This window comes from Spea bombifrons, chromosome 3 (genome assembly GCF_027358695.1).
Source record: "Spea bombifrons isolate aSpeBom1 chromosome 3, aSpeBom1.2.pri, whole genome shotgun sequence".
Lineage (NCBI taxonomy): Eukaryota > Metazoa > Chordata > Amphibia > Anura > Pelobatidae > Spea > Spea bombifrons.
This window is the reverse complement of record NC_071089.1, coordinates 31,035,247-31,057,178: the sequence shown is the minus strand read 5'-3', so window position 1 is coordinate 31,057,178 and position 21,932 is coordinate 31,035,247. Positions and strand designations below refer to the sequence as shown.

The following is a 21,932-nucleotide window of genomic DNA, read 5'->3' as shown; positions in this document are numbered from 1 at the left end:
TGCCCCTGAAAAAGCCTGCCTGTGCCACCCCTGTCCCTTAAGTAGTTTGCCTGTGCCACCCCTGTCCCTTAAGTAGTTTGCCTGTGCCACCTCTGCCCCTTAAGTACTCTGTCTGCGCACCTCTCCCCTCTTAACAGCCCGTCTGTCCCATTTCTGCCACTTATAACATTCACTCACTCATTCATTCACCATCCTGCACCCTCTTACCTCACCTACATATTTCACTTGTCAGGAGGCCAGCTGAGCAGCACCAGCCACACAGACGTCTATGCGGCCCAACGGCTGCCTAATGCGGCCCCGTAGCTTACTGCTGGGGTGCCCGCACACTGTGTGAGGAAACTTTCTTTTCCCGTCCAGGAAACATTCATGATGTTTCACTGTTTGCATCCGTCACTATATGTAGTACCCACGGAAGGCTTAATAGGGGAACCTAGAAAGATTTTGGACCTAACAGGGCAAATACCTTCCTTCCCATCCCACCCCTGTTGCTTTTAAGTGATTAAACCTTCAGCGGGAACAGTAAAATGACAAATCTGCTACGGTTTATTTAACATTTGCTGGAGAGGGCAATTCATGCGGTGTCTAAGTGGAACAGTACCTTTAAGCGATTGTGTTGCACACCTTTGCAGAACAAGAACCAACAACATTTTCAGTTCACTTCTATAAATAATCATACTAAAAAAAGCATGTGTGTTTAAAGTTGAAATGTTCTTTTAAAAGCTAAAAAAGCCAGTGCTTGAAAACAGTGGTTGACTTTTCAAGGACTAGAGGAATAATAGGGCTGTTTAGAATTGGCAATTGTCCAGAGACATATCCTACAGCCTCTTAAGTGGGGAGTGGAAGGGAAGGAAAGGGAAGGAGGGGAAGGCTGCTCCATGGATCAGCTGCAGCAGGAGGGGAGGGTTGGACTGTGTGGCTGTAGAGGAAGGACACAAGTCAGTAGCAGAGGCTGTCTGGTGGCTGAGTGTGGCTTTAATACAAGCAGTATGTAGTCTCCTTCTACACTTGCAATAGGAGATCATAATTAAAGCACTGGCATGCTTTGGAATTTCAACAGGCTCCTTACCCCACACTCTTCATATCACATTTTACTGGACTGATTTACCCTAAGGGGGCTGTTCTCATCTTGCAGCATAGATTTTCTGGCACTGGGACTTCTCATAAAGGTGGATTATATGGATACAAAGTTGATCATAAAAAGGTAAATTCTCACCATTCCATTGTTTTCAAAACCCACACAGAATTAGCAGCGGTCTGTAGTTTCATTGTGACGGAAAAATGTGTGAAAAGAATAACATTGAATATATTGCATAGCAGATTGTTGTAATATTTATGAAGATATCCCTTAGAATCAGCTTGTAAAGTAATTGTAGGTGATGAGAGATATTTTGTAAACTGACTTGTCTTGTCCTGCTTGGCTGCAATTTGTGGATTTCTGACTATGAATAAAAATACATTTGACAGAAGAATTTGCATATATATATAAATATATATATTTTTTTTAACTCAATGTATAATCCACCCATCGACTCCTGGATTATACATGGAAGCAAGTGGTCAGCCATTGGTAGCGTTACTATTAGTGTATTATTATTAGATACTTAGAATGTAAGGTTTTCTTAATTTCTTCATATTTACAAATGTATAAAGGATGAGATACATGGTGAATTTGTACCACCATCCCATATAAAATCCTTATATAGTATAGAGACCCTCCTACAGTTTGCATAACTCCATATAGATCCAACTATAAAGCTGCATATTAGACATTTAGTTATAAATTAACAAAGACATCAACGCAAAGTAAACAAGATCAAATGATTTTTTGCGCTTTCACCCATGTAATATAAGCTGTGGTTAAATATGATTCAACCCCTTTTCCAATACAATTGCACAAAAAAGGGGAAAAAAATAAGTGCGTTAAAAGTGATACATAAGTCTCTGTCTCTTGTTGGGACTGTTACTTTTTTTTTCTTTAAACACATCAACGTAATCACAGTAAATTGATTATGTTTATAGTATGTTATACTGTGCACGTTACTGTTATTATTTTACAAGTGAAACGCCTATTCTGTAAAGCAGAGTTGGTCTCTGAGTTGACCTCATTCATTTTTTTCAGAATGAAACAGTGTAGAAGTTGTGTATTCTTCCTGTATCGATAACACGCGGTAACAGGTCCAGTTTTAGTCTGTTATCTTGTTGGCATTGAGTTACCCTGGTTCTCAGGTAATCCTAATCTCTTCTAAAGGATTAGCAGAGATGTTTAATGATTGCGATTGCCAGGTTTTACTAGAAAGATTACGTATTTACTTTATTTGTGGTTGACAGCAGTTTGGCTGTGTTAACCCTTTTGGGGCGGGGACTTAAAAAATGATTTTGTTCAGTGTTTTTAGGGTGTAGGTATTTGGAAGCTCTGTACATCCCTTATCACTGCTGTACATCATGAGTACTTCCTACATAATCTAAAAATATGAGTCACCTATTTATAAGGCTGTGAATCCTCCAGAATTACATCAGTATCACAGTGTAAACAACAGCAGAACCCCAGTGACCCTCAGTTTCCTTAAGGTATTCATGAACTATACCTAATTCTAGGTATGTGACCCTTTAAGGTGGCTGGTCCGCCGCACAAATTTGCACTTAGAGCTCTTGTGTAATATATACCCACATTTATCGAGATTGTAAGGTTGTTTGAGCAGAGCCTTCCTTTTGTTTGTGTAAGTCCAAGTTGTTATGTGATGAATCTTGTTTACCCATTGTACAGCGCTCTGGAATATGGTGGTGCTATATAAGTCAATAAATCATAATTAATTACGTAAACACTATCTAATAAATTATATATATACATACACATTCCTTCTGGATTTCTGGAATTCTAAATGTTTCTTTATAACAATATTTTTCATTTGTGGTTTGCATTTTTGGGAAACTTAAGTATTTTCATATATGAAATAGGACTATTGATGGATCAAGTGGGAATACTATGTGAACTACTGATGGTGTGAAAAAGTAATATCTTGTAATATCAACACTGGAGACCATATGGTGAAAGCATGAAAAAAAATAATACTGTAAAAAAAGGTTTTATTATTGTTATAAAATATTTTGTACAGCAACTTAGTATGCCTTTTCTATATAACTTTTTTCTTCTGTGGGAACCCGGAGCGATCAGTCTGTTCACTAAAGTGAGTTTGCAGGAGAGTTTGTTGAATATTTCAACATCCTGATATTAATATGAATTATAATGGGCAAATCAAAGTGAAAGTCACTTGCAAGGAGGTGTGACCTGACCCCGTATAATGCATAATTAAATCAGCGAGGACGACTTACAAAATCTTCCGCACGGCCAATGCAGGGCCAACTCAAACCTCCTTTCAAGAGTAGCTTGCTGGGGTTTGCCCGTCTTTATGCATACTGATATCAGGGATTTGAAATATTGAACTCTCCAGAGCACACTAAATAGCGGGTGCGTGGTGGGAAATGCTATATTTTTAAAAGCTGATTAGTTAACTCTTCAAAAAAAAAGCTATTGTGAGCCATTTAAAGCTAAGTCGTAATTATCAGGGAAATGCTTTGGTCTTCAGGTGAGTAGTCCCATATAAAACACTTAAATAACCTCAGGTTTTGCTTCCTCTTGAAGGAAGTTGTATTTGCTTACAGATATGGACAGATTTGTGCTCGTAAAGGCAGGGAGAATAGTGATTAAGAACTGATATCATCTGACATCCATCAAGAGAGGTCTGCAGATTACCCTTGGACTTCTGGTCATTATCTCATTTGCACCTCTAGTGATCCACCTTCACCATGACAATAGATTTCTACTAGTCATTACATCCTGTAAGATTGTTAAAATATTTTGCTAAATCCCTCCTCTTTGTGATTTCCTACCAGAAGACTTGTAGCATCTTTATTTCCCTTTAGTTTAAACTATTGTTGCTTAGACCATACCAAGCAGCCCAGCTTCATGAGTGTGACTTCCTGTGACATCTAGAATATTACTAAGTTCAGCCGGACGTTGCATAATCAATGAGTAGTTGCCGTTTCCCTTTCCCGTCAGGAGATTGAAAGCAGGAGATGGAATGAAGTGAAGTAAATATGTTTATGCTGTTTGGCCACAAACCTGTTTTCAAAGTTTGTATAAATCTCACAAATTTTGATTGCTTCAAACATAAGTAACGAAGTACCTGACCAAGAGGGTAAAAATTGACATGCAAAAGACCACTGAGTAATGCACAAAAACACAGAAAGTGTAGCAGGTACATTGAATATTGTTCTTGTGCACTTCAAGAAGCATGACCTTTGTATGCAATCATAAAAACATACATGCATGTCTGGTGTCACAGGCTCTGGTTGTTAATAATTGTGATAACAAGGCTTGGCGGTGATATTGATGCAGCCTGTTCATTATACTAAATGCCCTTAAGGGAAATATGCTCCAAAATAAAAATATCCAGTAAGATGAGGTTTGGCAGAAGTTTTGTGGTCAAGACTTCCGCAAACGAGGTAACTGTGTCGCATTTTCTAATGACAGTATGAAAAGACAAAGTGAAATAAAGGTAGGTTTAATGAAGCGCAGGGGGAAATACCAAGTGGATGCAAAGTTAGAAGCAGAAAAATGGAGGTAGGTAGGCCACAGATCACTTTTGAGCTCCCGTAGAGTTTTGTGTGTAGATAACCAAGGAATCTACTAGAAGCATTGAGCTTGTGGAAACACCATGAGGTTGTCTCATATGGTAGTAAGAGCATGCATGGGGGAGAGGGGAGTAAGAGAAATAGTTATTTTATGATGCTAGAAAGCCTATGGTCAACCCTGTGAAGACCCCAAGAGTAAATATAAGCTCAGAGTCTATAGGAGGGCTATTAAAATGGTGCATGGTTTAAAAGATAATATGATCCAGAAAAACTGATGAACCTCAATCTATATAGCTTGGAGGAAAAACTTGAGGGAGTGAATATGATACAAACATTTCAACACATAAAAAAGAAAAAGTTCAGTATTCCAAAGAAGAGGAATACAAACGCAGAAGACCATAGTCTAAAATGATAGCATAATAGGATTTAATTTATGTAGTTGGTAATGTTGAAAAAGGACACTAAGTCCCCTGAGTTCAACCTATCCGACATACCCTGAACAGGATAATAATTATACACGTTTTGATTTATTTAGAAGCTAGTGGATGATTGGAATAACCTCCCAGTAGAAGCAGTAGTCAGATGTGCATAAGACAAAGAGGGTGAGTAAGTTTGAGTAAGTAGGTAGAAAAATGAGAAAGTCACTTCCAGGACAGGAAACACATGTTCTTAACTTTTGACTAAAAGGTGGTAATGCAGATATATACTGGACCATCATGACTTTCCACGTATTATTAAATTAGAAAAAAAATGGTTTCAGACTTCGTTCCTCACCAGTTAAACCTGTTATATTCACTTTTGACCACATATAATATTTAAAGTCTAGATAACGGTACAGGCTCCTAATTTTCTGGGGAAGAATATCACTGGAAAATCTTAATGAATTGAACGCTGTATGTCTCAAAAAGCATTAGCTAATACAATACCACATTGTCTGATTTAATAAAAATAAACATGTAACAGTCAACCTGCAAGTACATGTACTTACTGCGGAGGCCTGCTCTGAGCTCCAATGGCACGGATTCATATTTCTGAATTACATATAGCAGAAAATATGTGAATGCAATAAAACTCAAACTATATACCAATAAAATAAACAATGTAATAAAATATAATTGTAGAGTTGATTATTGACTTGTTCACCATGACATAGGGTCAGTAACGTTTTTGTGTTACTGCAAACATATTGAAATCAGGTGCAAGGTAGCTAGGCAGGCAACTAAAATGTACACAGATGAAGAATTCTGGGACCCTAATATTTTTTCTGTTACAAGATGAGATAAGGCCCTTTAGTACCAATCCTGATTGGATCCTGTCTTTGTGTTCTCAACATACCTCCTATTTAGTACATTTTGGGGAGTATGAACAGGGGTAAACAGTGTGTGATCTACTGGCAGAGCTTCACTCATTGAGCAATTTGTTGGAGAGGAATATTCACCCAAATCCTTTGACAAGTTGTGGGTCATTACTATACTGGCACAAGTATTTATTTTTTCTAACACACATGTACAAGGTCATCATCAAGGATACAGCTGATACAGCTATATTAGGCCTGGTGACCTGGGTGTCAAGGACATAGCCTGTGCCATAGCTGCCAACAGCCCTAAATGTCCTGGGATTTGACAACCAGGTTTTTGTTCTGAACCATCACAGTTGTAGTTTAGATGAAATGTAATCTGTGCCACTGTTTCTTGGTCCATAATAGTCCAAAATACAGTAATGTACAGCTTAAAATACAGTAGGGGCAAACTAGCCTGTTTAGCAGACTATGATTCCAATACCAAAACATCAAGAATGGCTGTGCAAGTGCGTGTTGCTTCTCACATGCATGTTCAGAAAGTACGGGGTGTTTCCTGACAAAAGTCAGGAAGCTGCCCCTGGGGAAATAAACAATAGGCATTTGTAACTAAAATACCTTTTGTTTTATTGGTCCCCGGTTGTTACTGTCCCTTTACCAGGCAAAAAAATGCATCGCTACCATTTACTAGCAGATTTTACTCTTATTACTAATTTGTAACATGCATCGAGAAAGATACTTTTGCCTTTTGGCATTTGCTGCACACAGTGATAATCCCATTCAATTAGCACACATGCTTTCTGAATTTTGTACTGGATGTGGGTTTTTAGGTGGGGGCTGGGGGCTTAAACTATTTTGGTAAGAGACACAAATTATCCTGAAGTGGTATTACAACAAACGTGGCTGAATACCTCGTAGTCTGATTTAAATCTGCCATCTGTGGAGCTATTTCTGGATCCAGGGAATATGAATTTAAAGCTATTTAGTTCATACAGTGAAACGTGAGTATAGTATTGGTGGTCTTGGCTCAATTCCTCTTTTGTTTATCCCGGTAGTAACATTTCCATTCTGTCAGGTTCTAACTAAGCCCGCTTACTAATCAGCAACATATGTTTCTAGGCTAAGAGTGTAGTGAAAGACATCACTGTAGAATTCTATCACCTTTTACATATATTTCATTTCAATTTTGAAATGTATTAATAAATTTGAAGGTTAGCTACACACAAAGATAACTACAAAAAGTAAGGAAGAAGTAAAGGAATAATTTAAACATGGTCTATTTATATGTCTCGCTATATATGCTGGGCATGGATGAAACATCTCCATACAAACACAGATGATAAATCATTTAACCTTTTCTTTGCCAATCATTTATGTGGTTGTCAAAATAGGACAAGGATGTCAACTATGTAAGTAGCCACCAGGGTGACAACATCGGCCATGTTTTCCAGAACACATATCATTTTTACATATTGTTGACCAGCCCAGATAAAATGCTGCCCTGCAAGTATGGGGGATGTATAACTGACTGATTGCCTCCCTTCCATAAGTCTATACATCGCACATACTCCAGGGCAGCATTTTATCTGGGCTGGTCAGCAATATGTAAAAATTATATGTGTCCTGGAAAACATGGCTGATGTGGTCACCCTAGTGGCCACACATTAGGGTGTTGATGCCGCGATCGTGAAAACCTTTCTGTAGGTTTCTCCTGAGCTGACTGGCAGTCATCTTCCCCTACAGAGGTGTCTTGCAAGTCTTGCACGTGAGGCTTCAATAGGAAAGCCTTGCATTTAGAGTTAAACACACAGGCTTCATCTTACAGTCAAGAGAAGGCTGTTGATACGCCTGTAACCAATCGACAGCTTTCCTAAAAAAAAAAAATTAAAAAAAAAAAATAATTAAAAGGGACAGTTCACTGTCCCTGAAACCCCTGTAAAGAAGAATGCATATTAAAGTACTAAGTGAGTACACACAGCTTTCGTGTGCATTTTCCAAACCCGAAAATACGCACATTAAATAACTATGAGATATTAGTACTGCCTTTTGCCAAGGCACACAAGCTTACTTGCCGCTTTAAGCCACCTTATGGAGAGTGGGAAAAAAAGCAGCATTACTGCATAAAACGGCATTCAAGCCTAGGGGATAACTGTGTGATGTCATATCTCTGCCTCAGAGGATCTCTGATCTTGCTTCCCGTCTCTGAGCCCTTGATGTTTTTGGGGCCTAGCTGGCAGGGATTAGTGGTGGCCCCATTGTGAGTTTCAGGGCCTGGTAACATGGAGTAGGGAAGAGGCGCAGTCCGCCGGGTGAAGAAGAAGGGGGCTGCCTCTTAGTGGAGCATTTCAGCCTATATATTTTCAGTACTATGTTCAAAGTTTGTGTAAAGGCAGAGCATATGTACATAGAAAGGAAATCATTCATCATTTTCGTACAAATCTAAAAGTAATGTATCTTCTATTATTTTCTTTACCTCAAAAGTATGCAGGATGCTTGCCATGGACAATTTTAATTGCCTTGTGGCTTGTAATGAGAGGATATAATTGCATGTATTTTCCATATAAATTACAGGCTCGCATATATACAGACCCTTTTGACCAAAAGCAGTGAGATTTACCCCATCAACAAAATAGTTAAAACCTCAGTAAATTCCAAGTGAAACTCAATCCGTAATCAGTGAACGGTGTTTGTTCCAACTACCATGCATGGTATATTTGTAATTGCCTCAGGTTTTGGGCACATTTTCAGGAACTTAGTCATGCTTCAGGTATCAATAACAAGAAAACTTGTTAAAACAGAATGACTGGCTTATTCTTTAAAAAGTGAAACAATGCAATTTGTTTATTACATCAACTCATGAAAGTCTTGGTATGATGGCTTATAATAAGGTAAGAATTTTCTTTGTAGTTTTGTTTTTAATTATTATTATTAGTCAAGCCACTAAATTTCTAGTGACATAAAAGGCCTTTAAATTTTTTCCCCCCGAAATACATGATAAAGACAGGGAAGCAGTGAAACATAACATGTGTCATGTGGCAATGCCAAGTTTTTTGATTGTGTATTGCCTGTCAATGGAAATTGAAAAAAATATTGTTTTATAAAGAATCATGACAATAAAAGAAATTTCATTTATAGACAGTTGTAAAAAAAAATGGTGTAATATTTTAATATTAGTCATTAAATGAGAAACTTTATCAGAAGTGAGGGGGAAACTTTTCTTTGCGTCACCTTGGATGGATATTGTATTTTATTGCGTTTTATGTTTTGTTCTTTTTTATGATCTGCTTAAGTTAGCTTCTCGTGAGTTGTTATGTTTTGTGTACATACTGCCACAATAGAATGTATTACAATTGTTAGCATGGAAACAAAATCCTTAAGAAAAGGTCCTTATTAATTCAGTAGCACCAAAATACGTATTTAGGCACATACCTCCCAAGAGTCCGCCTTTAAGCTTTTTTTTTTATTAAGAACAATGCCTGTTCCCATGATCCTTGTGCATCTCTCACAATGAAAGTTTGTGCCTCCGAGTCATTCTTCTCTTTCTCCGGTGCAGGGGAGCAATGTTTAGTCAAGGCCACTTCCCATCTAATTCTCCCCCCACACCCATTTTATGCTGACTGGGGTTAAGCCCATCCTCGCCTGCAGCTAGTCCTGCCCCACACGTGGCTAAGTATGCACATTGTATTACTAGCCCCAACCCACAAGCATGACTAGCCCTGTCCCTCTCAAGTCCACTCCCCTAGAAGAGGAAGAGCTCCAGGTAGCCTTCCCTGGGACGTTTGTAGGAATGCATGCAGACAATGGTGTTTGGCAAGGATAGACTGGGGGATTAAATCAGCCCTGGCACTTTAAGGCCAATGGCCTGCTAAATAAATGGAGCCACACACTATGCTCTTACAGCATGGCAGCATGTATGTAGGCATGGCAGCTTCACATTTAAGGACAGGGTCTGCAGCGCTATGTCCAGTCCAGGCCTGCTGTCTGGTAATATGACTCTATTGTCAGCGGGATTTGCTTATGAGATTACTTGTGTGGCTGTCAATTGCCTTTCAGCAAATTGATGCCCTGATGCCCAACGATGCTAGTCATACAAATAAATATTGTGAACTACAGCAGTGGTTCTCCACTCATTTTTTGGGTCATGACCCTATCTTCAGTGGGTCGCGGAGGGTCAGGGCCGGACTGGAGGCATACCGGGAAAATTTCACTTTCCTGGGGCTGCCTTACACATTCTAGCAGCAATCCGTGGCTGTCAGGACTGCGGCCTGCAACAATCAGGGCCGTCAGGCAGCCTCCGGTCCGGCATGTACTTCAGCATTACTCCCCGACCGTAAAACAAGTTGCTTGATTGGTTTGCGGTCGCTGTCTGTTCCTAGTGGGAGCTGAATAAAGTTTTTCTCTGATGCTCCTCCCCGCGGGCAGCCTTTCCACTCCCTCATCTTTTCTGAGGTTATTTTTGGGTCGCGACTTAATCAAAGAGGGGTTTGGCGCAGACAGAGAGGTAGCCATATGGAAAAGGTCCTCATGGCCATGGTTAAATATGGTGCTGGCTCTATAATGTTTTGGGGCTGTTTGCCAGAGGACCTCAACATTTTTTATGGATATATAACATCAAACTCTATCAAATATCAACAGATATTAAATGAACACCTGACTGCCTCTGCCAGAAAGCTTAAAATGGGCCATGGTTGGAACTTCCAGCAGGAAAGTGATCCAAAATATACATCACAATTAACACAAAAATGGTTTAATGACCAAAAAATCAAGGTCCTACCAGTCCCCTGACTTGAACCCCATAAAAAATGGTGGGGTGAACTGAAGAGAAGAGTCCACCAGCATCAACCTCAAATTTTGAAAAATCTGGAGAAATGCTGTATGGAGGAATGGTCCCAGATACCTTGCCATGTTTTCTCCAAACATCGGGCAGTACAGGAGAAGACTCAGAGCTGTTATCTTGGCAAAGGGAGGTAGCACAAAGTATTGACTAAAAAGGAAGCCAATTATAGGGCCACACATCTATTTAAATTTTTTTGGGAAAAACCTTTGTTGTGTTTGCAATTGTTTACCTATTGTAACAATGCACTGTTTGTGAAGCCAGGACATACTTGAAAACAAGAGAAATCCCAATATATCCTTCCTGTTAAAATACTTTACTATTTAAATACTATAAATAAATACATTTTGAGTCTGGACTGGCCTCGTGGGTGGGATTAGACTGATCGACTCATGAAGATACCTTTTCTTTCTGTACTAGAACTAGTGAGCAATAATGTGAGATGCTCTTGAGTTGAAATTATAAAAAGGAAGGTTACTTAGTGTCGCCTGTTCTTAGCCCTCTTCTTTTGGATCAAGATGGACCAGCTGCCTCTAGGTGATGGCACTATAAGGCTTAACACCTGATTTGCCATGGCACAGTTGCCACCTTTTCTAAAATAAAAATACTGACCGTAGCATGTCTTCTATATTGTTTAGTACTGGTCTGAATTTAATGCAGGCTAGAAGGCAACACACGTAGAGCTCTTGCCTAGGCTAGCACCCTGGTACCTATAGTGCTAACATTTTATCAGAGGAGCCAGTGGATATGATTGATCATATTTTGCACTATTACCAAACTTTCACATATTATTGAGGAAGGAGCTCCTTATGTCGTCACATATACATGATTTTTAAGTAAGAAAAATGGGAGCGGGATGTGGGATTGTGACTGGAGAATAAAGAAGGAACAATGGGATTGTGAAAGTAGTAAAAATAAGAAGCAACTTCATCTATGTATTCTTGTACCCTTTTCCAGTGAGCACTACTTTAATCCTACAAATCTAGAGGTGCCAGAAACTAATCTGGTCACAAAAGGAATATTTTGTTTTTGACACAGAAGTCCTTCATCACGGTGACTTTACTTTGATTAGGTTACCTTTCCAGGCAAAATCTATTGTTCATTAAAATTTTTGCACAGTTAGTGAGGATGTGAATTACTGTTCTGGAGTTTTTTTGTGACTGCTGACACAAGGAACCAAATAGCTTAACTGGTTATTATAATTGAGATTTGATTTAGTGCTAGTAAAAATCATAAAACATATGGTTATGCTTCCTCTCTTCTTTATGTACGTACTTAGCAAAAATCACATGTACCCACAAGTTTAACATATATTGTGCATACCTCCCAACATTTAAAAATGTGAAAGAGGGACACTTTTTATTATTAAATCTCGCAGAACCAATACAAGCAATTGCACTTTACAATGTTGTGCCCGCATCGCCACCTAAAACACGCTTTGTTTTTGTCAGCACCGTAATGCATATTAAAAATAACCAACACATTGAATTGAATTCCCATGAGGCTCAGCCAGATATACTACTTCCATGATGCTGGCTGAGCGTCATGGGAAGTACAGCAACAGTACAGCTGCAGATGCTAGCTGTGAACTACAATTCCTATGATTATCAGCCAGCCAGGTGTCTACCATAATGCTGGCTGAGCATAATTGGAAGAGTAGTCCACAGCAGCAGAGATTTTTTTAAATTAAAAAAAGGCTAATGTTAGCCTTCCTCCCAGGACCCTTACACACTACCTTTACACACACCTGCCCATTAACACACATATACACATGCACTGCCTTTACACACACATATACACATACACTGCCCTTACACACACCTGGCCATAAACACACATGTACACATACACTGCCTTTACACACACATATACACATATACTGCCCTTACATACACCTGCCCATAAACACACATATACACGTACACTGCCCTTACACACACACACACACACACACATACATACACTGCCCTTACACACACACACACACATATACACGTACACTGCCCGTACACACACATACACTGCCCTTACACACACACATATACATGTACACTGCCCTTATACACACATATACTTGTGCACTGCCCTTACGCACACATATGCACTGCCCTTACACACGCACACACATATACATGTACACTGCCCTTTGATTTTGGAATCAAAACATTTGCTACTGCAAAAATTTTTAGATGAAAAAGTTCAATTTTATTCAGTGAAACAAAACAGTGATCACATTACTCTTCACAATATTCTTGTAAGAAAGGTTTATTTCTTTATTCATTCATGTAAACAATTTTTCATATTTAATAAAAGCTATGGTTAAGAAATTTTTGTTTTTATTTCCTTTTATTTGCCAACCTGCCCCCCCAGTTATGCACATCTGTCCCAGGCTTGCCACTCTGCCCCCAGAAATGCCTTATACCCCCTATATGACACTCTGCCTCCCTGATATGCCTTATACCCTCCTATATGCCACTCTGCCCTTTGATATGCCTTTTAACCCCCTATATGCCACTCTGCCTCCAGAAATGCCTTATTCCCCCTATATGCCACTGTGCCTCCAGAAATACCTTATGCCCTCCGTATAACACCCCCACACACACGACTTACCACTGCTTCTGACTCCTTGGTGTCTGGTGAGGGCAGCGGGTGGAGGCTGGCGTTCATGAAATTAAAGGGGCTGGCTTGCACGCACTGCGCCGCCCAATCGCGGTGCACTTTAGCTCTTCAGCCCACCCCTTTTAAGACCTGCACGACAGCCCCTTTAATTTCATTAGACAGTCAGCAACTTAACAAATGTTGAGAGATAATACAAAAGAGAAGTATTAAATTATATATATATATATATATATATATATATATATAATTTCAATCTTGTAAATACAGTTACACAGGAGTATAGCATTATAAAATGTAGGATGCTGGCACTCATATTTTGTCTTTAATCTTGGTGCAATTGACTACTTCTTTTCACAGGCAAACGGCTTGGCACTGTTGGGAAAAAAAAAAAAGATTTGATACTCAACATATTCCACTGTTTTATGTCATTTCATAAGATCATAAGAGATAAAATACTCTTATTCAGGTCTGCAAATCTCACATATTTGATCCATAAAGACCACATGCAGTCCAATCTGATTGGTGATAAACATTTTCTCTTTGGGGAAAAAAAGAAAACAGGCTTGTGATTAGGCCCAGTGATCTGCTGTTTGGAGAGAATCCATAAATGAATGTACATTTTAACTTTCATGTAGCATCACTGGTTGTATATGTATGTGTGTATGTGTATATATATGATAATATACATGCCAACATTTTCCTACAGTGCTTTCCAAATCTGGATTGCTTTTACGGTGGGATGAATCTAATATGCTAGGGATTTTTTCTCTCGAAGGGCACAAGCAAGTGATAAAATATGATGCTCCAGACTGGGCAGGGCCGGCCCAAGACGTAATGCCGCCTGGGGCGAAGTTTTAAATGCCGCCCTTCCCCCCTGCTGGGGGGGGGCGGCATTTTAAACTTCGCCAACGCCATTATCTACCCTCCCCCTTTGTACTTACCGTTAAACAGTCCTGCGGCGAGTCTCCCTGCTCTGCCACGGTGCCGGCTTGTAATGCTGAGTGCCGGAAATTGACATCACTTCCAGAGCTCAGCATTACAAGCCAGCACCGAGACCGGCAAAGTGCCGCCCCTTCAAAAGTGCCGCCTGGGGCAATTGCCCCACTCGGCTCCAATGTAGGGCCGGCCCTAGGAAAGGGCATAAAGCATTGGGGGTTATCAGCTGACCAAATTGTCTCAGCAACATTTACATTGTTTGAAACGGCTTAGAGTCTCCACCTCTAGCGGGAAAAGGGTAATACAGATTTAAACTCTTTGCTCGTGTTCCGTAAATACTTATGGACCACATCTTATTCTGCAGTCTTGGCATTGGCTTTTGGCATTTTGTCTTACATCAAATATAGTACCCATGAGAAAAACTTTTAAGGCTAAGGATGCAAGAAGCATAAGATGTTTTTGGTGAGAAGTGTATGTGGCATGCACTGTAGTGGAGCTGGTAAGTGTACCTATGGACCTCCTATAGACCCTTTATTGTACCTTTTATTTTTTTTCTCGCTAGCCTAGTCTTTTGGCTTGCAGGTCATAGATTTTTTCACTTTTTGATTGAAGATATTTATGCAGATAATGAACATGGTTTACACATACTGAGACTAACACACAAAGTGCTTTTGGTGGGAGGTTGCAAACAAACCATACTTTTTCTAATTGTACTCTTATAAATTTTAACATTTAACATGCTAACTGAGGCCTGTAGAGTCTGAGATGTAACTCTTGGGTTTTTTGCAATTACTCTGAGCTTGGGGTGAATTTGCTGGGATGTCCATTCCTAGCAAGATTGGCAACTGTCTTGAATGTTTTCCACTTTTGAAAAATGGCCTTATAACACTTCCCAGATTGATGGGCAGCAACAATTGCTTCTCTAAGATCATTGCTGATGTCTTTCCTCCTTGGTATTGTGTTAACACACACTGTTCCAGACCAGCAAGTGCTTACATTTGCTGACGATAAATTAATCAAGGACATTTGATTAGAAGCAACTGTCTTCTACTTAGTTCCTATGAAAGCAGTAAGGTTGTACTTCGTTTTTCCCATGGTTTCTCCATTTTGGCTTTATTTTTGTTGAGTAAACCATGACACTGTGTAATATGTCATGTGCTGTTGTTCATCTGAGGTTGTATTTACCAAATTTTTAGACCTGGTAAGGTTATTATGTCCTGATATGTAAAACCATAGACTTCAAAGAGGGTGTACTTATTTTTTCACACAACTGTAGTTGGAATTGTTGTACATAAAGTGCTGCAATGTCATTTTTCTTGTCAGGATACTTGAGTGCTTATGCCGCATTGGGGCACATATACACACTATTAGGGCTTTTTATCTGGAGCTTTGTGGCAAAACGCAAGCAGCAGGCTAATGTCATTAATTGGCATCTTTGAATCCTTCATTTCACAGCTCTCTGCATGAAATAAAGACATGTAAGACTGCTAACAGATTAAAACAATGGAATCCATCAAGGTCCCGTATGCTTATGGCATGACATTTGTAAATTCCTCTGTTTAAACTTTATAGTTCCATGTCTTTAATGAGATATTATTTAATGCTATTTATATTATTTGTACTTAATCTTAAGCCTTGGTGCCAGCTTCTAAGATTCTTATATGTATACAAGGAGCTACATAAATCTTAAAACGCCATGAAACGACCTAGTATGGTTGTTGCCATTATAAAAGTCTCTTCATACCAACATTTTTTTTATTAGGACATTCTTAGAAACTTAACATCTGAAGGGTATTTGATCAAATGTTTTACTTTTTATAACATCTGTCTTAACAACCACATCTGGCTCTAAAAGTAATGCCTCTTGATTTCATTCCAAATACTTGGCCAGCCGATATAGAAGTTTACATATGTATCTCTAAAGCATTTTTGTGAAACATGTAGACTTTTAACTTTAAAGGTTTGGCACAAACCAACTTTTAAGAAACCTTTTCAATGTACGTGTCAACAACCAAAAATGACTCTTTTTATGTTACATTATAATTAAGTATTCCACCTAAATTATGAATATGGCAAAATCCTACATGACTGAAGAATAACTTCTAGGAAGGTTATAGACATTAAACAGTACAAAGCTTTCACTGTGTGCGCCAGGAATGGTTATAGTGTGTTAGTGTTTCTTTAATTGCATGGCATTGAGTGGGGAGGTTAGTGGGGGGGCAGTGGGGCACCTGCCTCCGGGACAAAAGCCCTACCAGCCCTCCCCTGTTTCTAAAGATTCATTTACTTATAGAAACATTACATTCAGTAAGTAGAGCAACACCTTTAAGCAATCAACCTTTTTTTTTCTGTGTTTAACAAATGCTTTATAAATGTGCCAGATTTCTTCTTGATCTCCAGTGAGAAAATGTTCAACATGCCTTTGTGCGCACAAAAGCAGAATAGAATCACGGTAACCCACATGTGGTTTAGAAACTATAAATATTCCATCTTATCTTGGATACCCATTAATTGTACACATCAAAGCTTCGTCAAACTGTTTCAACATACGTTTCCTCTGTTTTTTGAAATATTTTCTTGAATACATCTTGTTAAAGCAGTCTTTCTGGAACCTTTGCTTAGGATTCCAAAATGTATTTTTTTTTGGATATTTACTGTAAAACAGGTGCTATAGGAAACCAGAATAATTTACTTGTGGGCCAGCCATTAGATAATGTATCCCAGTCTATTAAACGGGTTAAATATATTGAGCATGAACCAGCTTTATGTATCTCAATGTTTGGCTTTCTGACCATAGCAGGGTATCCTTAAACAAACAGACTTTCATTGTGGTGTATGGTCTGCTGGAGACATTCTGTTATTTCTGGCAAAGTAACAAGTACCATACATAACCTTCTAAGCCTTCACAGCCCTGTATACAAGATTTTACACAGTCCCAACACAGATGAATAGCTGCTCTATTTCGCTGTGAGGGAAATCATTTGCAGCTGACTGGGTTCTGCCATTATAGGGTCGTTACAATATGAAAAGTATATATCAATCAGATTTTTAGGAAACTAATCGGCATTCATTTAGGGCTGTTGCAGGATGTCTAAAATATTTTATAGAAATGAGTTTGTATATATTTAAAAATAAATTTGCCTCCACTGTCTAGGCAGCCCTTACAGTTTGGATACAGTAATTTAATATGTATAATGAGCTGAGAACACAACCGGGAGCTAGAAACTGAGCGAGGAAGCAGCATTTTGTCTAGAAACTGAGCAAGGAAGGAGCATTTTGTGCTCTCTACCTACGAAGGATCCGTACCCATCGTTGCTGCCTTCTTCGTAAGATGAGCCCACAGGAGGGTGGCTTGTCTGTATCTTGGAGTAAATGTTCCCCCTATGGGGAAAAATCTCCCAAACAAAATCTTGCCAGCAGTAACGACACAACATACTAGTCAGGATGCAAAAGAAAATACATAGTTTGTGATAGGCAAGGTTCCCTTAAGTGTGGCCAATAGCTTTGAACCTGGGGAAGGTGAAACACTAGGACCAACCACAAAGGCACCTACTATTTGAATGGAGAAATGTATATGTCATCACGTAGGAACCAGGGAGATTCACAGGAGTACGAGGGATTGTACTGTGGCGGGGGACATAAATGCCAATGTGGCTACATTAATATGTTATAATATTAAACAGCAAATATAATAGAAAATGTAACAACAAATGAATAGTTAACTTCCTGGAAGAATAGTTAACTTCCTGTATATCCTTTAACTGGGCCAGGATTAACTGATCAATTTAAAGACGTTAAAGGTATTACACATATCCCCCACACCCTTAAAAAGGCTGCCTGAGCCTTGTTGAGTTTTCACCAACAATCTTAATTGTAGGATAGTCAACATAATCTGGAGGAATATTCATCCGGATTGAAAACAGAAATAAAACACTCCAGTTGTATAGACGATTTTTAAATACATATACTTTGCTTATTTCTAATTTGCAAGAATGATTATATAGCCTTATTTAGTGTTTAGAATTTAGCATTTGGAAAAATCGCAGGTTTGGGACTGTTCTGAGAAAAAACGGGACTGTTTGGGGATATGCATGACTAAGACATTTAATGCAAGTTTTCCTTAATTTCCCATGATCCATTAGAATCCTACTGTCAACAAACATTGTAGGAAGTTGCAGCATGCTTTCTGTAGTTTTTTAAATAGATTCTAAGTGAAGTATATAATGTCTCTGCAAGCTGTTGGTAATAAAATACATTTACGTTGCCACCTTTATGATTATTTTTCATTTCACTTAACACAAATCCTCTTGTATCTTAAAATGACAGTTGTGTGCAAACAAATAACTGTGACCTCTAGAATTATCTTCACGGAGTTTTTGATCTACATCTGCTAAAAACGTCTTAGCGAGCTAAGTAATACTGAAGGCAAGGGAACATGCAAGTCGCAGCAAGCTAATTTTTGGAAAGGGGGTGATTACATTGGATAGAGCTTAAAAGGTGACACTTATGTTATTTTAACTTGACTTAACTTGTCAACAAAAAGCTTGGCAAGGATACATAAAGAGAGTTATAACTGCAAATCACTTAGTAAGTTTGTTATATTAAAGGGAAACACACCCTACATCACTAGTGTTTATTAAACTCAGGATTGCTTACTAATGACTAATTCCAGGGTTTGTACATTCTAGAGCTGCTCTTCCATATTCTACACTTATTTCATCAAACAAAAGACTCCTAAGCAGTAGGGCATTCTCACCTAGGCCGACTAGGCCTAGGGAAACAGTTCCATGGGGGTGGCAGCCCCTCTGTTGTGTTGTTGGGTGAGGGAATCAGGCTCACCAATGTGCCACTTCTCCTTCAGCCTGTTGGGGACATCAGAGATCTCCCTTGGTACCAGCCCAAAAGACAGTATGGAGTACTATGCCTAACTGGCACATCCTCCATAGTGACCTTACTCCGCAGCTCACATGAATTGTGCCAGAATATAACATCGAATCCCGGTGCTCAGCATGGCAGACGGAGGCTGTAGAGGCAAGAGGCAGGGAGCAGCTGGAGCTCATTGGTATCATTGTTGAAATCTTTGATTACATGTGACACAGGGGTAGTTTTAAGTTGAACATTATAGTTCTGATATTAATATAATTTACGACTACTGATATTTAACCAGTTAATACAGTTGAAAAGTTTCTGTATTTTATGATGCCATTGTTTTTATATGCCCTTGTAGCAACAGATATACAGAATTTTTTAGATCTAGTTCTATAGCACTTTTTTTGGAAGCACCCTGGAAGACTGAAGCAGTTTACCAAAGCACTTTGGATAAAAACGGCACCTTCAGCCTTATTTGTACCACCTGCTTATTTACACATCTCAGATTATGTGTATTACATTTTGCAAGTGTTTCAGATTTTATTAATGTATTGCTTTTGTGGGGGTACTGTGCCATTGTTTGTTTTGAGATGTCTTGGAAGTAAAAGATTCAGTTGATGAGATGAGCCTGTTTTTTTCAACAAGTCCATTTGTGAGTGCATAAAGCATGAGATACCCTCTGTTTTACCTTGTTGAAATGATCTACACGGTTGTATTTTGTTCCCTTTTTTCCCCAATGGTACAAGCAACCCTTTGTGGATTTATATGGAATTGGACATTTGGGGAGTATTTCTCTTTGGTTGCAGCTGTACCTTGTTGGGAACTATTTCCCTTTATATTTATATATAACTTGGTGGCCACTGATATTAGCAATATCTTTTTTTGACATATTGGATAGTTCCCCATTAGCTAATATGAGAATTGCTGCATAACTATAAGGGACTTCTCATATTAGCAGATAGGGAGCTATCCAAGAAAGATTCACATTCCTGGGAAAAATGGATCACATTCATAACTGCTTCTGTATTGTCAGCCAAATCTCGTTGGATTTCAGGATGTTAATAGAGATTTATTCACTAAACTGGGAAGTTTTCAGGTGACTTGTGTGTTTCATGTCAGTGACTCTACGATGTATTGCAATGATGACCTTCTCCAACAAGTAGGTCAACAGCTAGCCCTAGGTAATAGTCTCACAACTTTAACCATGCATTACCTAACTCAGCCCTTCCATGGAAGCTCACTGAGCTTAACCCTTTAGGAAACACGGTGAAGGCTGAAATATTTAACAAAATATGCAAACCAAACTTTCCAGTAAAAACCTTTTATGCTCCATTTTACTAGTAAACATATATATTTACAACTATATCTCAACATAACATTGTAAAGTTTTATAAATAAATATTTAATACTACTACAATATTTAATTTATATTTTCATTCACCCTCATTAGCACCAAAATAGGCACGAGGCATACTTAGAAGTGGAAACGTATGCCGCCTTAAATAAGTCAATTTTGGTTTCCATTATGTCAGCCTGCACCTGCATCAATGATGAAATGTTCCTAAAATACTTCTCTTTTACTAGTAAATAAAAAGTTAGATATTGTTTCATTTCTATACAGGATGCAGCGTGCAAAACAACAGCTGGACCATAATCAGGGCTTTCCACTCATTTCCTTTAGGGTTGTTTTTTTTCTAAAAAGAAGTCACCCATCCAGATTTTTTATCTTATGGGTAGAACAGGAAGTGTATGTTGTTCCCTGATCACTTGGTTATAACAATAGGAATGTCACCGTGGAAAGTGATGCTTGCACCCTTGTACTATTTCAGAAACACTTTGCAGCTGGTCATTAAGGCTGTGGTCAGAACAATGCCTCCTACACGGTGCCAGCTTATCTGGTAGGTTTCAGAATAATCTTAACATGAAGTCCTTGAAAACAGTAAAATGTCAAAAGCATCTTCTCTCCAAGAAAGCTGCAGGTACACCTAACACGCTGTTTGTGTTTACAATTATCATTTCTTCTAAAGCAGAAGCAAAAATAACCAATTTTGCCTGCTAAGTTTGAATAAATGGTCCAGCCCCCAAAACTATAATTTTTTATTTTTTTATAATGTTTTAATGCATGGACTTCTGTGCATTTTACACCATGCAATCTGGTGCATGTATTCTTTAGTTATTGGAGTTGGAAAATAAGACTTCCGTTTCATTGAACTCCTCCCCTGGCAGTGGCTACTGAAACCAGGAAGTATACCCAGGAATTATATTGCACATGCTCAGGAGCACTCCCATAGAAATAAGTGGGTGTTGCAGCCAATCACATGCAAGCTAGAAAAACTATCGGGGTTGAGCTAGCATACTTTAGATTGACTGACTACTTTTTTTTATCAATAATCAACCATTTGTAAAATCAGAAAGACGATAAGCAGTACTGCGACGCAGCGCAGGTGCAAGACACATACAGTACAACTTCAGTTAATTGACAGCTCAGCAATACAGTAAAAGCAGCGTACATTTTACAATTCCAGACATGGCACATATGGTTAGCACATTAGTGGAAACAGCCTGGGGAAATGGGGTAGCGGAGTGGCTGGGGTGGGTCAGGGGAAGAGTGGAGGGTGTTGAGGGAGATGGAGCTAGGCCTCTAAAGTAGATTGCCCATAAAAGAGTAGACTCTCTTTTATGGATAAGCCTGTGGCAGTCATGGAGTATGACCTGTTCCCTCCTCAACATTAGGCAGTTGCTGGC

At 38.9% G+C, this 21,932-nt stretch overlaps 1 protein-coding gene across 1 annotated transcript in view; it reads left to right on the top strand.

The window, feature by feature from the left end:
• The first annotated feature begins 949 nt into the window (after positions 1-949).
• PLEKHG1 (pleckstrin homology and RhoGEF domain containing G1) overlaps positions 950-21,932 on the top strand; it is a 103,486-nt gene continuing 82,503 nt past the window's right edge. The window contains exon 1 of the mRNA XM_053458857.1: positions 950-1,201. The gene's annotated coding sequence lies outside the window, so the exon portion shown is untranslated. The remainder of the gene's footprint in view (positions 1,202-21,932) is intronic.